Raw genomic sequence first — 13,134 nt, forward strand, 5'->3', positions numbered from 1 at the left:
TACTGCTGTGGCTGTTTTTTTGTTTTTTTTTGTTTTTTTTTTACCATATTGATTGCCACATTGTTCAACATGACCTCAAAACATCATTCTTAGGCAGGAGAGCAGAGTGGTTAAAAACACACACTCCAGTGCTCTGGCTCCACTCCTTAACTGTGTGACCCTGTGCCAGGCCCCTTTCTGCTGTTTTCCTCACTTATCTGTGAAATGGGCACAATTTATTTGGGCTATAGTAAGGATAATTACTGAAAGCAGTTCCTGGCTTACACAGTGAATTCTGTTCGCTATTATTATTACTGTCAATATACAAACCAAACTTTTCATAGGATTACTTTGGTGAATTTAAATATATTTCCTGTAGCAACCAGCATGGCAGTACTGGCTCTGGGGAAGGTTGGATGGCTCTGAGCTCTGGTTTAGATGTGTAACCTTAGCCAAATTATTAACCTTTTTGTGCTTCAGCTTTCTCATCTGTAAAATGGGGACAGATAATGGTGATTCCCTCAAAGCATTGTGATGAGGGTTAAATGAGATAATTCATGAAAGGTAAGTCAGTAACCTCCCTGCGCCCTCTGTACAAATGCCTTTTGTCCCCACAGTAGGTGGGCATGCCTGAGAGGGGAGGCCCTTCTGAGCCTGAGCACTGCCTGCCCTCCCTGCTGTTCTAGCATCTCTGTCTTCGGTGCATGTTGTGGACAAGCAGTCACAAAAGATCAAACGAAATGGCTAGAAATGGTTCATCTCCATTTTTATTAATGTTCTAAACTCCAGGAACGCCTGCATGCCCCAGTGGTGGTGTGTGTCTCACAAGGCAAGGCTTCTGAACCACAGGTTCCCTTAAATGCAGAATAGGGGTTATCACGGGACCTAGCTTGAGGGGCTGTTTGGAGGATTAAAGAGGGTTAGGTGTGGATAAGGGGCTTATTAGGATGGTGCTGTGGACATAGCAATCACACAGTCCACTTCAGCTCTTTCTTTATTAAATGACCACCTGCCCAAGCACTACCACCTGTTCAATGTGCAGGTACTTCAGAGTCTGATGTAGTGACCCACATTCTGGCAGGTCTTACTGTGTTTCCTCTGGAGCTGGCAGTCTCCTTCCCCTCGCTTCTTGCCTGTTTATCCACTCTGATTTCCTATTGACTCAGTTACGGCTTCCCTAAGTCCTCTTCCCACACACACCAAGTTAATGGCTTGTTATTTGCTGAATGAGGCTTTTTCTGCAGTTTTGCTTCGGTCTATGAATGGTCTCTTGAGCTCCCTCCTGACATAAAGAGCTCAGGTGTAATGTTATTACAGCTCCCAGTGGACTCCTGGTGTGCCTTGGTTTTGTGACTATACCTGCTTTTAAGCAGTTTCTGAATATTATTATTCTGAGGCCTTTGCTCATGCAGGAAGAGTTAGCAATTAATTAATGCTCCCAATCTTGGGATATTTGGAGGCTTTGTATGGTTTTACCTTGCATGGTGGTTGTCAGAACATATAAACTCTATCTTCTATAATTAATTCCTCAACTTCCTCAAATCCTTTTTGGAAGTGGCAGGATGTAAAAAATGAATAATAGCTTAAATCTTCCCTGTATCGTTCATTTATTCATTCACAATTTGAAGCATTTATTGAGTTCCTATTATGTTCCAGGGAAGGAAGCACTTTATTGAGTTCCTATTATGTGGGAGGGAAGTAGAGGTGAAAACGAGAAGTCCTAGAGGAAGAAAAAGATGTCAGGAATGCCCAGACCCATCTCTGAAGCATAAAAAAGAATGACAGACCCCCCCGGGTCATACTGTGGTGCAGGTGTGATCCCTGGCCTCACACGCAAACTCAAGCTGTCTGACCCTGCTGTGCTGCCTCCACTGTTGCAGCAGCCAGATGACTCACATCCAAAGGACCGTCATCTGTTTAGAGCCATCTTAAGTATTGATCCAAGTTGCTGCAGGGCTCTCAGAGGGAAATACTGAGCAACAGAGTATTAAGTGGCATCAGAATGCCCTGGATGGGTTATTTGAATATTATCTTCCATTTTGGGTACTTAAATGTGTTCTCCTTTTTAATCTTTGCAAGGAACCATGGAGAGAAGGGAACATTTTGGTCCTGTCCCAAAGGTGTCCTGTGAACACCTTGAATATGGAGTTCAGAGTGACTGAGGATGCGATTCTGTACAACTGCCCCACCTGGCCCCTCTCCCTACCTCACTGTTACTACCACAAGGAATTTGGTTCTTCTGGTTTGTCAGTTTTTCTTAAGCCAGAAAAATGTTCTGCCGTGTATCTTTTGTTCTTTTTTCAGAGGCGGCTGTGAAGTTATAATTTACTGGCGTGTAGAGAAAAGTGGATTTTTTTTCATCACAATTCCATTTCCCCCCTCCTTTGGGATTCTTGGGAAAACCTGATTAAAATGTCAGCCAGAAGAATGGCTGGTGATTCTTTAAAAGGACTGATTAAACCAGGATGACCCACAGCACTAAGAGGAGAAGAAAACCCTGTGGGGATCTGAGCATGTAACTTTTTAGTTATTTGAGGAGTGCGCGGGGGTGGGGGGGGGAGAGAAATAAGAAGCTTTGATGGAGAGAAAGGGTGATAGTAAAATTATTATTAACGATGGAAATAATAAATGCCGCTTGAGCAATTTCTATCCCAGGCCCCTTATTGTCTCTAATATGCAAGCTTTTGGAGGTAGGTAGAACTGGCCCTGTTCTCTATAGGGTGTAAGTCACCTGCCTGTGGTCATACAGCCATGGCCTGTCTCTGGGGGCCTGAAAGTCATTTGAGGGAAAGTCTAAAGACCTTTAAGAGGAAGAGATTGTTGCTCCCAGGAAGGGGCTGCCCCGGTGCTTGGAGAATTTATTCCTTCCACTTGGGATTTAAGCACTAATTCCTTCCTGGCTTTTCTGGGATCCAGCCTTTTTGCTCTGATCTAATACATGCTTTCAGAATTTCTTGTTAATTGTTTCCTCTTTAAAATTCTCCCTTTGGAGAAAAGCTAATCACAAATACATGCATACACTCATCTGATTCCGTAGAAAAGGAAGAATTTGTTAACATAACTGCAGTATTTTAATTTTTTGTTTTCTGAGATTGGGATTCTACATGCTGAACAATCCACAAGGGGGAACATCAAAGTAGGACTGGAACCGGTGGCCTGATTCCCTGAGGTCCTTTGTGGCCCCCATCTACCCCATGGCTGCATTGTGGAAGGGAGGCCAGCAGAGAACAGGACTGTTGTCCAGTTGATTTTGGCCAGGCTCACCTAGAGCCAGGCGGCCTCACTAGCTCCTCTTTTGCTTTCTTCTCTCCTTCAAGGCCTAGTCTACTAAACCACACAGAGTCTCTTCCCCTCAGCACTAAATCTGCTCATTTTTTTTTTTTTTTTTTTTTTTTTTTGTGGCACGAAGCTCCATATTATGTTACTCTTCAATTGTTTTCTTTTATAGTAATCATCTTGTCTGCCCAATGGATTGTGAGCTTCACGTGGGTATGAAGAGATCTCCCTTTGCTGTGCCTGCCTTCCCTCATTCCCCCTGGGAGCCCCCCTTTGTCCCTGCACTGATCACAAAGCTGAGCATATAGAGATGCTCAGAATCTACTACTGAGTGAGTTTTAAACATTTTTCTTTTAGAGTGTTAGTTTCTACCCTAAAGCATATGTTCTGTAGAATGAGGGCTCCGTTATCAGGGTGCGAGTTGGTGTGGGCAGCACAGAAGAGGAAATGCCAGGAAGAGGAGTATTGACCCTCTAGATGACTCTCCAGCCCAGGGTTGGGGGGTTCCTTCAAAAACCCCTTGCGAGTCCCTGCACTGACGGTTAGTGATACTTGTTCTTAGATGTGTTACACCTGTAGACTCCTTTCCCAAATGGACTACTTATTGGCAACAGGGAGGAGAATGTGTATTATCTGAAAAATCACAAACTCAAAACTTATTGGTTTAGAAGGGGTGAATTTCTATAAAAGGAGCGGGATAGATCTGCTCCTCCATCTTGGAGGAAATAAAATGTTATAATCGGATATCCCCGTAGGTCCCAGACCTCTGTGCTCAGTAAAGTGTAAACAGGAAGGGAACATCTGTGCTCTGAGGAGTTCCTGGGTCAGCTTTAGAATTTCCTCCTTACAGAGCAGAGCGCTACTCCTGCTGCCTTCCCCTGGACTGTTCACACAGCTGGAGAATCACATCTTCTGGCAGAGAAGAAGTAGTGCAAGAAATAATCTGGATTTTACTTTAAGCCACATTTAATAGAGTCTAAAGTATGGGTCTCTATCTCTTGGATCCTGCAATTTTCTCTTCTAGGTAAAAAATGTAATCAGTATTTTCTTCTTTGGAGGGGAGATATCTCTAATTTGTGTGGACCCTAGAACATGCATTCTCTTCTTCTTGGCCTTTCATCCTTCTTATCATACAGAAATCAAGAGGTTCTATAGGAAAAACTTCAACTATCAGTCATATTCTTCCTCTTTTTAATCCTCCCATTTTTAAAAAAATCTACCCCAAAGGGAAGAATTGAACTAATTTTGAGCAGACTTTTTATTTTTATTTATTTATTTATTTTTTTGTCTTTTTGTCTTTTTTTGTTGTTGTTGCTATTTCTTGGGCCGCTCCCGCGGCATATGGAGGTTCCCGGGCTAGGGGTTGAATCGGAGCTGTAGCCACCGGCCTACGCCAGAGCCACAGCAACGTGGGATCCGAGCCACGTCTGCAACCTACACCACAGCTCACGGCAACGCCGGATCGTTAACCCACTGAGCAAGGGCAGGGACCGAACCCGCAACCTCATGGTTCCTAGTCGGATTCGTTAACCACTGCACCACGACGGGAACTCCCCCTTTTTTTTTTTTTTTTTTTTTTTGTCTTTTTGTCTTTTTTTGTTGTTGTTGTGAGCAGACTTTTTAAATGCAAAAATATACACAAAGGAGCAAAGGGCAAAAATTTAAATTACGCGAGATGATGAATTTTTCTTCAGATAATACAGTTGTTTGATAACACTAGCTTGTCCTGAAATTTCTCATTTGCAATTAGATGTATGCCTTTTTTTTTTTTTTTTTTTTTTTGGTGTTTAGGAGAAAATATTACCAAATAGACTCATGGGGATTAAAAGATTTACATTAAAAATGAAACAAAACAAAAATCCCAAACTGCTGGTGCTTAATTCAGTAGGGGACTGGAAATAACAACCCTGGTTTCTAAAGCATCTTTACAGTGATTCACAGAACTGTGGTATTTCAGGATTGGCAGGAGCTTGGATTAATATCTAGCCCGATCAGATATACCCAGTGCTTGAATCATTTCTTCGATGTCTCTACCAAAATGTCGCTCAGCCTCTGCTGGAATACTTCCAGGGATGGGCTCATTGCCTCCCAAGATATTTCACTTCATCTATGATCAGATATGTAGGAAGTTTTTAATGTTGAACAGAAATTAATTCATATATATTTATTGAGTGCATACTATGTTCCAGATACTAGATATTGTTTATGTTCTGAGGATATAGCAGCAAACTAGATAGAAATCCCTGTGCTTTTCTTCTTTTTTTTTTCTTTTTAGGGCCACACCTGCAGCATATGTAAGTTCCCAGACTAGGGTGGAATTGGAGCTGCAGCTGCTGGCCTACACCACAGCTACAGCAACACTGGATCAGGGCACCTGTGACCTACACCACAGCTTGTGGCAGCTGAGTGAGGCCAGGAATCGAATTCGCATCCTCACAGAGACAGTGTTGAGTTCTTAACCCATTGAGCCACCATGGGAACTCCAGAAATCCCTGTACTCTTGAAGCTTGCTTTCTATGGGAGGGTAGAGGGCAAATAAAAACATGGAAAATGAAATTACTTACAGGAGATAAGTAAGAAGGAAGACAGAAAGTGCCATGGATGGGTACTTGCAGTTTTCACGAGAGTGGTCAGGAAAGGCCTCACTGACGAGTGACTTTCAAGTGAAGTCCTAAATGAGTCGTGTGAGTATCTGGGGAAAGAATGTTCCAGGCAGTAGAAACGGTAAATGCAAAGGCCCCCGGGTCGGTGTGTGCTTAGTGTGTTCATGGGGCAGTAGGGACACCAGTGTGTGTGCAGTGGGGAATACAGAGTGGAGAGTGGTGGACTGTGACATTAGAAAGGGCGAGGGGGCCAGGCCATGGGGTCCTGGGAACCATTGTGAGGACACAGATTTTGCTCTAAAGAAGATGAGAGTCATTGGAGGGTGTTGAGCTGGGACGCAGACAGACTATGGAGAGAGGGTGGGCTTAGGGAGTTAGGGGGCTACTGCCATAGCTCAGACCAGAGATGATGGTGCCTTGGACGAGGGGAGGTGTGAAAGTGGTTGAGTTCTAGATGTATTCTGAATAGTGCTTTTCAAGTTTTACCTGCTGATTCTAGCATTATCTTCTGGAGCTTACTTAACGCATATTGTCCTCCTTCATGTATTCAGACTCAATAACATAAGACAACTGTTTCCTTTGACCCTCGCCTTTGCTCCCCATAGGCAAGCATTCTAATGTGTGATGCATATCCCTCTGTTAGTATGAGTTCTTGTAAGTCAGGCTCTGTTCTTTTGTTATAGATTTTTAACTTAAGTAGATGGTATTGAACAGATCACTTTTGTTTCTTCCTGTAGTTTAAAGGTGTATCTGGAGTTCCCATTGTGGCTCAGCAGAAACGAATCAGACTAGTATCCTTGGGAATGCAGGTTTGATCCCTGGCCTCGCTCAGTGGGTTAAGGATCTGGCGTTGCCATGAGCTGTGGTGTTGTTCGCAGACGCTGCTTGGATCCAGTATTGCTGTGGCTGTGGTGTAGGCCAGCAGGGCTGTATCTCCAATTCAGCCCCACATGCTGTGGGTGTGGCCCTAAAAGTACATAAATAAATATTTATCTGTGTACGAGGAATGTACGAGGAATCTGCTGCTTCTCACTGAAGAGATGTCTTCAAATGATACCACTGAACTGTGAGAAGACTATGTTAAGAGCATGGTTCCCTGAGTTTTCTCCTTTCCATTCCAAACTTGCCACTTCTTCGAACTGTCCCCAGATAACATGGCTTTGAGCCTTCTTGTGGCCTGGCCAGTCTTCTCTGAGCCTCTCATGATTTATCTCTGCTCACAGACCTAGGCTTCTGAGAGCATCTATGCCTTCCTATTTGTCACATGTGGAAACAAGGTTTAGTAGCTGAGGAATGAGTATAAGGACTTTGGGCCTAAGAAAATAGAAGCCCCAGGACAGAGTCAGCCCCCAGGCTCACAGGTGCCCAGGCTAGGCCTTTGCCTTAGTTTTCATGGGCACAGTAGAGTAGTGGTTAAGAACATGGGCTCTTGGATCCCATATTTGTAGTTTTGCTTTCTGTTTCTTCTTCCTACTGGTTGTGTGACTTTGGATTGATTTGCTTAGCCATTCTGAGCTGCACTTTTCCCATCTATAAAATTGTGATACTCATAACTCTAATTTCAAAAGGGTGTTACTAGTATTAGATGCAGTACTCTGTATACCTTTTGGTATAAAGCCTCAAACAAAACGGGTCCCTGGTAAATAGTGACTATAATTTTAAGCACAAATTCATACAAACCCAGATTATCACAAAACATGAAATATGGGTGTTCATTTGCATTGCAAAAATATTAAAGGATTTTCTTTAATAGCAGTTTTTCTCATGTACTTGATATGTTCTTTGAATGACTAAAACTGGGTTTATATACTGCATTTCTGCAGTGCAGACTGTATAAAGGTCTGTTTACCTGTACGATGACGGTGAGGGAGATGTAATGTGACAATAAGAGCCATATTAAAAGCTTCCTGGCAAATGTGGACGTGTTGTTATGTCAAGTTCCTCCTTTCTGTCTTTCTTTCTCTCTGTCTCTCTCTCAAACTCTGTACTATTGTAGTTCCAGTGGGATATACTTTTAAAAAAATCTTGAGGATAACACTATACTTTCAGAAGTGATGTACCCTGTTTTTTCCAGTGAATACATATAATAATGAAAATGTGGAAGACAAGGTCTTGAGGAGACTGAGAGAGTTTAGTTTCACTGGAATCACAAGATTAGAAGGTAACTCAGAGGTCATCGCACACTCCCTTTTCTCTCCGTAGATGAGGACTCTCAGGCTCATAGAGGTCAGTGTCTTTCTCAAGCTTACCCAGCTTGTAAATAGCACAGAAGGGGCTCAGGTTTCCTCTCTGGTGTTCTTTCTAGCTCTCCTGGTTCGTAGTAAGGGTTGGATTTAAATAATCTGTTTTGAGGGTTATTTTGTCTTGAAAACTCAGGGAATGGAATTTGTATCTTCCCATGGTAACCTATCCCAGTAAGAAAGTTTTTCCTTTAAACACAGGCCAACTGCCTCTTAGAGCAATTTATTTATTTATATATTAATTTTTATTATTATTTATTTATTTATTGCTTTTTAAGGCTGCACCTGTGGCATATGGAAGTTCCCAGGCTAGGGGTCAAATCAGAGCTACAGCTGCCTGCCTACACCACAGCCACAGCAATGTGGGATCCAAGCTGTGTCTGTGACCTGAGCTACAGCTCACAGCAATGCTGGATCCTTAACCACTGAGCGAACCCACATCCTCATGGATCCTAGTCAGGTTTAACTACCAAGCAACAAAGGGAACTCCATATATTTGGAGCAATTTAAATACCCAAAGTCAGACCTGCCACAGAACTATCATGGTACCATAACATTTGGATATGGTCAAGAGAAGAAAACACATAGTAGACTGCACACATTTAGTCTTTTTTCCTCCTTTTGTCTGAAACTCAAGCTTTTCTTTTCTTTTTTTTTTTTTTTTTTTTTGCTATTTCTTTGGACCGCTTCCGCGGCATATGGAGGCTCCCAGGCTAGGGGTCTAATCGGAGCTGTAGCCACAGGCCTACGCCAGATCCGAGCCGCATCTGCAACCTACACCACAGCTCACGGCAACGCCAGATCGTTAACCCACTGAGCAAGGGCAGGGACCGGATTCGTTAACCACTGCGCCACGACGGGAACTCCCTGAAACTCAAGCTTTTCAAAGGCTCCTTCTTACTTTCTTCCCTCTTGTATTTAATGTCACTTTCACTGGAATGTGAGGGCCAAGGGTCTTTATCTGTTTCATTCCCTGTTGTATGAATAGTGCCTGGCACAAAATAGGTACTAAGTGGGTGTTTGCTGAGGGACTAGGAAATTTATTGAGTACCTACTATGCCAGACACTCTTCTTGGCAAACTGGATGCATAGCCTCCCTTAGTGCCAAGAGTAGGGAAGAAGAGAGAGAAAACATGTCCATCTCCGATAGAGAAGCAAGGTTTAAATTCATCCTACCCATCGCTGACAAACTCAGGAAATCTTTTTGAATGCAGAGCAATCGGCTTCTTTCCTTGACCCTCACATTGTAACAACATGTCAATCCATGACTTAGCATAGCAACACAGGTCACACATGTGCATGCACACACATTTTGGGTCATTTTGATGAGATTTAAGCACCTAATTAGCATCTCTCTCCGCAGTGTATATTTCTCACACCCTTGCCTGGTGCCTAAAACCCCTACTGTGAGAATGATTCTCTGGGTAACAGAACACCTATGATAGGCCCATTTTAAATGGCAAGAGTCATCTGTAGACACCAGACACTAACCGCTAGCAATGCCAGTACCTTTACACGAATTACTTCTTCAGGTTAGTCATTGAGAAGAGCAGAACCTATGGGAAATAAGCATACATAGTAATGTGCTTTTGAGGACAGAGAGAGAAGAGAGAGGCATGTTCTAGATAGAATACTGCTAGTCAGAGTATAGTCTGGGGGATTGCTCTTGGTCCATCGTTAGCTTGTAAGATCACTAAGCACTCTTTTTAGTTAAGATAATTGATTTTTTTTTTGTATTAAGACTTTTCTCATTTAAGGAAGCAGCACATTAATTTATACTTGAGGGCAAACCTCTTATTTTGTCACTGTCTTCTAGCAAACAGTTGATGGACCAGCTGTCCTGAGTAGCAGTGATCTAGAGGATGGGCTGCTATCTGCGTAGGCAGCCCCGGTGCAGCGTCAGACAGTCCCAGGGCTTACAGGGCTACCTGAAGACTCTGCTCCCTGGAGGGGGGCAGCAAGGATAGAGGAGGTGAGTTTTGCTTATTATTTCAGAGCTTTGCCTAAGGATCAGATTTGACCTAAGGTTTTTTTTTTTTCCCTTCAACATCTTGGCAAATAGATGCTGTGGGACACTCAAAACATTTTGTTTGTTGAACATCAGTGTGGTACAATGGAAAGAATAAAGACTCAGAGGGAAAGGAGTTCAAGTCTACAGCTCTCTATATCAGCTTGGTGACTGTGGGCAAATTTAGCTTATGTTTCCTCATTTATAAGAATTGGAATGACAAGAGCTACCATGTAAGTTTTATTATAAGCATTAAGTGTAGTGACATCCCTAAAAGCAGAGTTTCAGGCACATGAATGATTTTTTGAATAAATGAACTGGGCGATACTTCCCAAGCTCTATCTCATTTATTCCTCTCAATGGTTCTGTCATGTAGGAGCGATTATAAGTCCATTTTATAGATGAAGAAACAGAGGCTTTTAAACACAAAGCCTAAGAAAAGTTAAACAATTTGCCTAAAGTTGAAGCTAGAGCCAAGATGACTCATAGATCAAAAGAATGGCTTTAAAGCAGTATCCACACTTTTCCTGAAGGCATCTTTGTTATATTTGATACTAATCACTTGGCTGTGTGGGCACTGACTTGCTAAAGGAACATGAACTGAATCATTAAGCCTCCAAATTATTGTCTCCACTTTACAGACTATGAAAATGACTTGGGTGAGGAAATTCTACCAAATACTTTAATATGGAAAAAAAGAAAAAGAAAAAAGGTGATGTCTATGAATAATTTTGCAAAGGTCAATAGGATTAATACACCTTTGAACATGGTTATTTTAGCTGAAGTAAAGAAATGGCATGGCGAAACCTCACAGACTACTCATGTAATAGAAATGTAATGTGTTTGCCCTTTTTCTTTTCCTTTGTGGCGAAGGTGTGATGACGTGAAGCAAGTTGGTAGAATAAATGGTTACACCCAGGAGTTGTACTCTGGAAACGGGTTGATTATCTGTAAATATTATTTTACATTTTCAGATTCATCAAAAATTATAAACTCATGGTACCTTGAAAAGAATGAACAGATAATGGGAGGCTAAAATTGATGGATTGGAAGCCTGGAGAAAATGTGTGCTCTTGGGGACATTTACAATTGCCTCTTAAGTTCTGCGTAATTTAAAGAAACTACCTCTAACTTACTTTATAGGTCAAACTTCATTTTTAACCTCCTGTGAAATGAAAATTAACCTGGAGGTAAATTCACAGAATTTCCCGAGTAGAAATGAGACACCTAGAAGACATTGATAAGTGTTCTCAGGAAAAAAGATTATATAGTTAAGAAGTTTTGAAGCCACTGGGTTCAGCACAGGTTCATAGATTTCTTTAGTGCAGGACTTCTCAGAACCTCTAAGTGCTAATGTGGACTATGAGCCTTCCAGAGGACTGAAAATAGCATGAACTTACTTGACCATGCACCTGCCCCCCCCCAATTTATTTTCTTCTCCTAAACACTTTGGGTGTGTGTTATGTGTACATGTGTGAACAGAAGTTTTTATTTCACTTGGGTAATATGAAGGACAGGAAGCAATAGGTCATATAGAGAATAGATATTAAATTTTATAAGAAACCACAAGACTTTTTTCCAAGGTACCCATTGTATTTCCACCAGCAATGAGTTCCAAGTGCTTTGCATCTTTGTCAGCACCTGATATTGTCAGGTTTTTTTTTTTTTATATTTTAGTCATTTTAATAGGTATGAACCTTGATCCATACCTGCCCTGAACACTTCTAACATCTTGAGGTATTAGTGTCCCTAGGAACATACTTTGAGAAATATTGATCTTCTCTAACCCTTCTTATTTTATAGTTTAGAAGATTGAGTCTCACAGTTACATACCATATATTCAATGTCTCAGTTTTGTGTTTGCTTATGAGGTATGACTATACAGTAATATGATTATAATTTTGTGATTCTATAAATATTGCTTTGAGGTGAGTGTTCCCTTAAAAATGGACTCCTTGACTGTGTTTACCTTGAGTGTCTTGATGATGGGAACAGTTTCAGAGTTTCTCTTTGGGTATCACTGCACTCAGGTTACCAGACCTGCTTACAAGACACTTAGCCTCAGGACTGCAGAGCAGCAACTGACTGATATTCTCGTGGTAGAAAGAGCATTGGATTAGGGCATCAGTGAAATTTTGGTTTTTTTAGTCTCCACTTGACTGTTAACAACTTAAATGATTTTATCTCTTAAACTCTCTGACCCTGGTTTCTTCGTCTGTAAATCCTGCCGCTAGAATAGCTACCTTGTTGGGACCTTGTTTGGATTAAATGAGATATTGCTTGAAGAGATCCTTTATAGGAGAGATATTAATTGTGTAGGCTCTGGAATTTTACTGCTTGAATTAGATTCTCAGCTTTACTGTTTACTAGCTTTTTGACCTTGGGAAAATTATTTTACTCCATTTCCTCACTTTTAGAATCATAATTTAAGAATTTCTAACATATAGAGTTGTGTGGACTAATAAAATAATATATGCATAATGCTTAGCCTTTACTAAGCATTATGCATAATAAATACATAATAAATACATCTATAAATACCAGATGCTATTAATCTAACCTGTAAAGAATTGGGTGGATTTGAAAGTGCTTACTTTTCAGGGGAGAGCTTGATTGTGTTAGGAGTGAATAGATAGGAAAACAAGGTAAATGAAAGATAGCTAGAGGATAAGACTTGAGAATGATAGCTTGGGTAAAAAAAATTACACATTGGAGTTTCTCTTGTGGTTCAGTGGGTTAAGTATCCATCGTTGTCACTGCAGTGGCTTGGATTGTTGCTATGGCGAAGATTCAGTCCTTGGCCTGGAAATGTCCACATGTCATGGATGTGGCCAAAAAAGAAGAAAAATTATGTAATTCACTAGTCCTGGTTCAGAATGACCAAAGTTTGTATGTTAGTTACCTTCCTCCATGTAATAGTTATTTCCACAAGCTTAACAGCTGAAAACAACCTGCACTCATTATCTCACGGTTTCTATGGGTCAGGAGTTTGGGTATGGCTTAGTTGGTTGCTCTGTAAGGTTGCAAA

The 13,134-nt window shown here is 41.5% G+C and overlaps 1 long non-coding RNA gene across 1 annotated transcript in view; it reads left to right on the plus strand.

Annotated features, from left to right (window-relative positions):
• The window catches only part of LOC146400817 (uncharacterized), a 77,761-nt gene that overhangs the window by 9,801 nt on the left and 54,826 nt on the right, over positions 1-13,134 (plus strand). The window contains exon 3 of the long non-coding RNA XR_014812608.1: positions 9,915-10,070. This is a non-coding gene — a long non-coding RNA (uncharacterized LOC146400817). The remainder of the gene's footprint in view (positions 1-9,914; positions 10,071-13,134) is intronic.

The sequence above is a fragment of the Sus scrofa genome, chromosome 8 (assembly GCF_054392235.1).
Source record: "Sus scrofa isolate SSC_HxYL_T2T_F1_AM1 chromosome 8, Sscrofa_HxYL_maternal_Yorkshire_Landrace_v2.0, whole genome shotgun sequence".
In the NCBI taxonomy this organism is placed as follows: Eukaryota; Metazoa; Chordata; class Mammalia; order Artiodactyla; family Suidae; genus Sus; species Sus scrofa.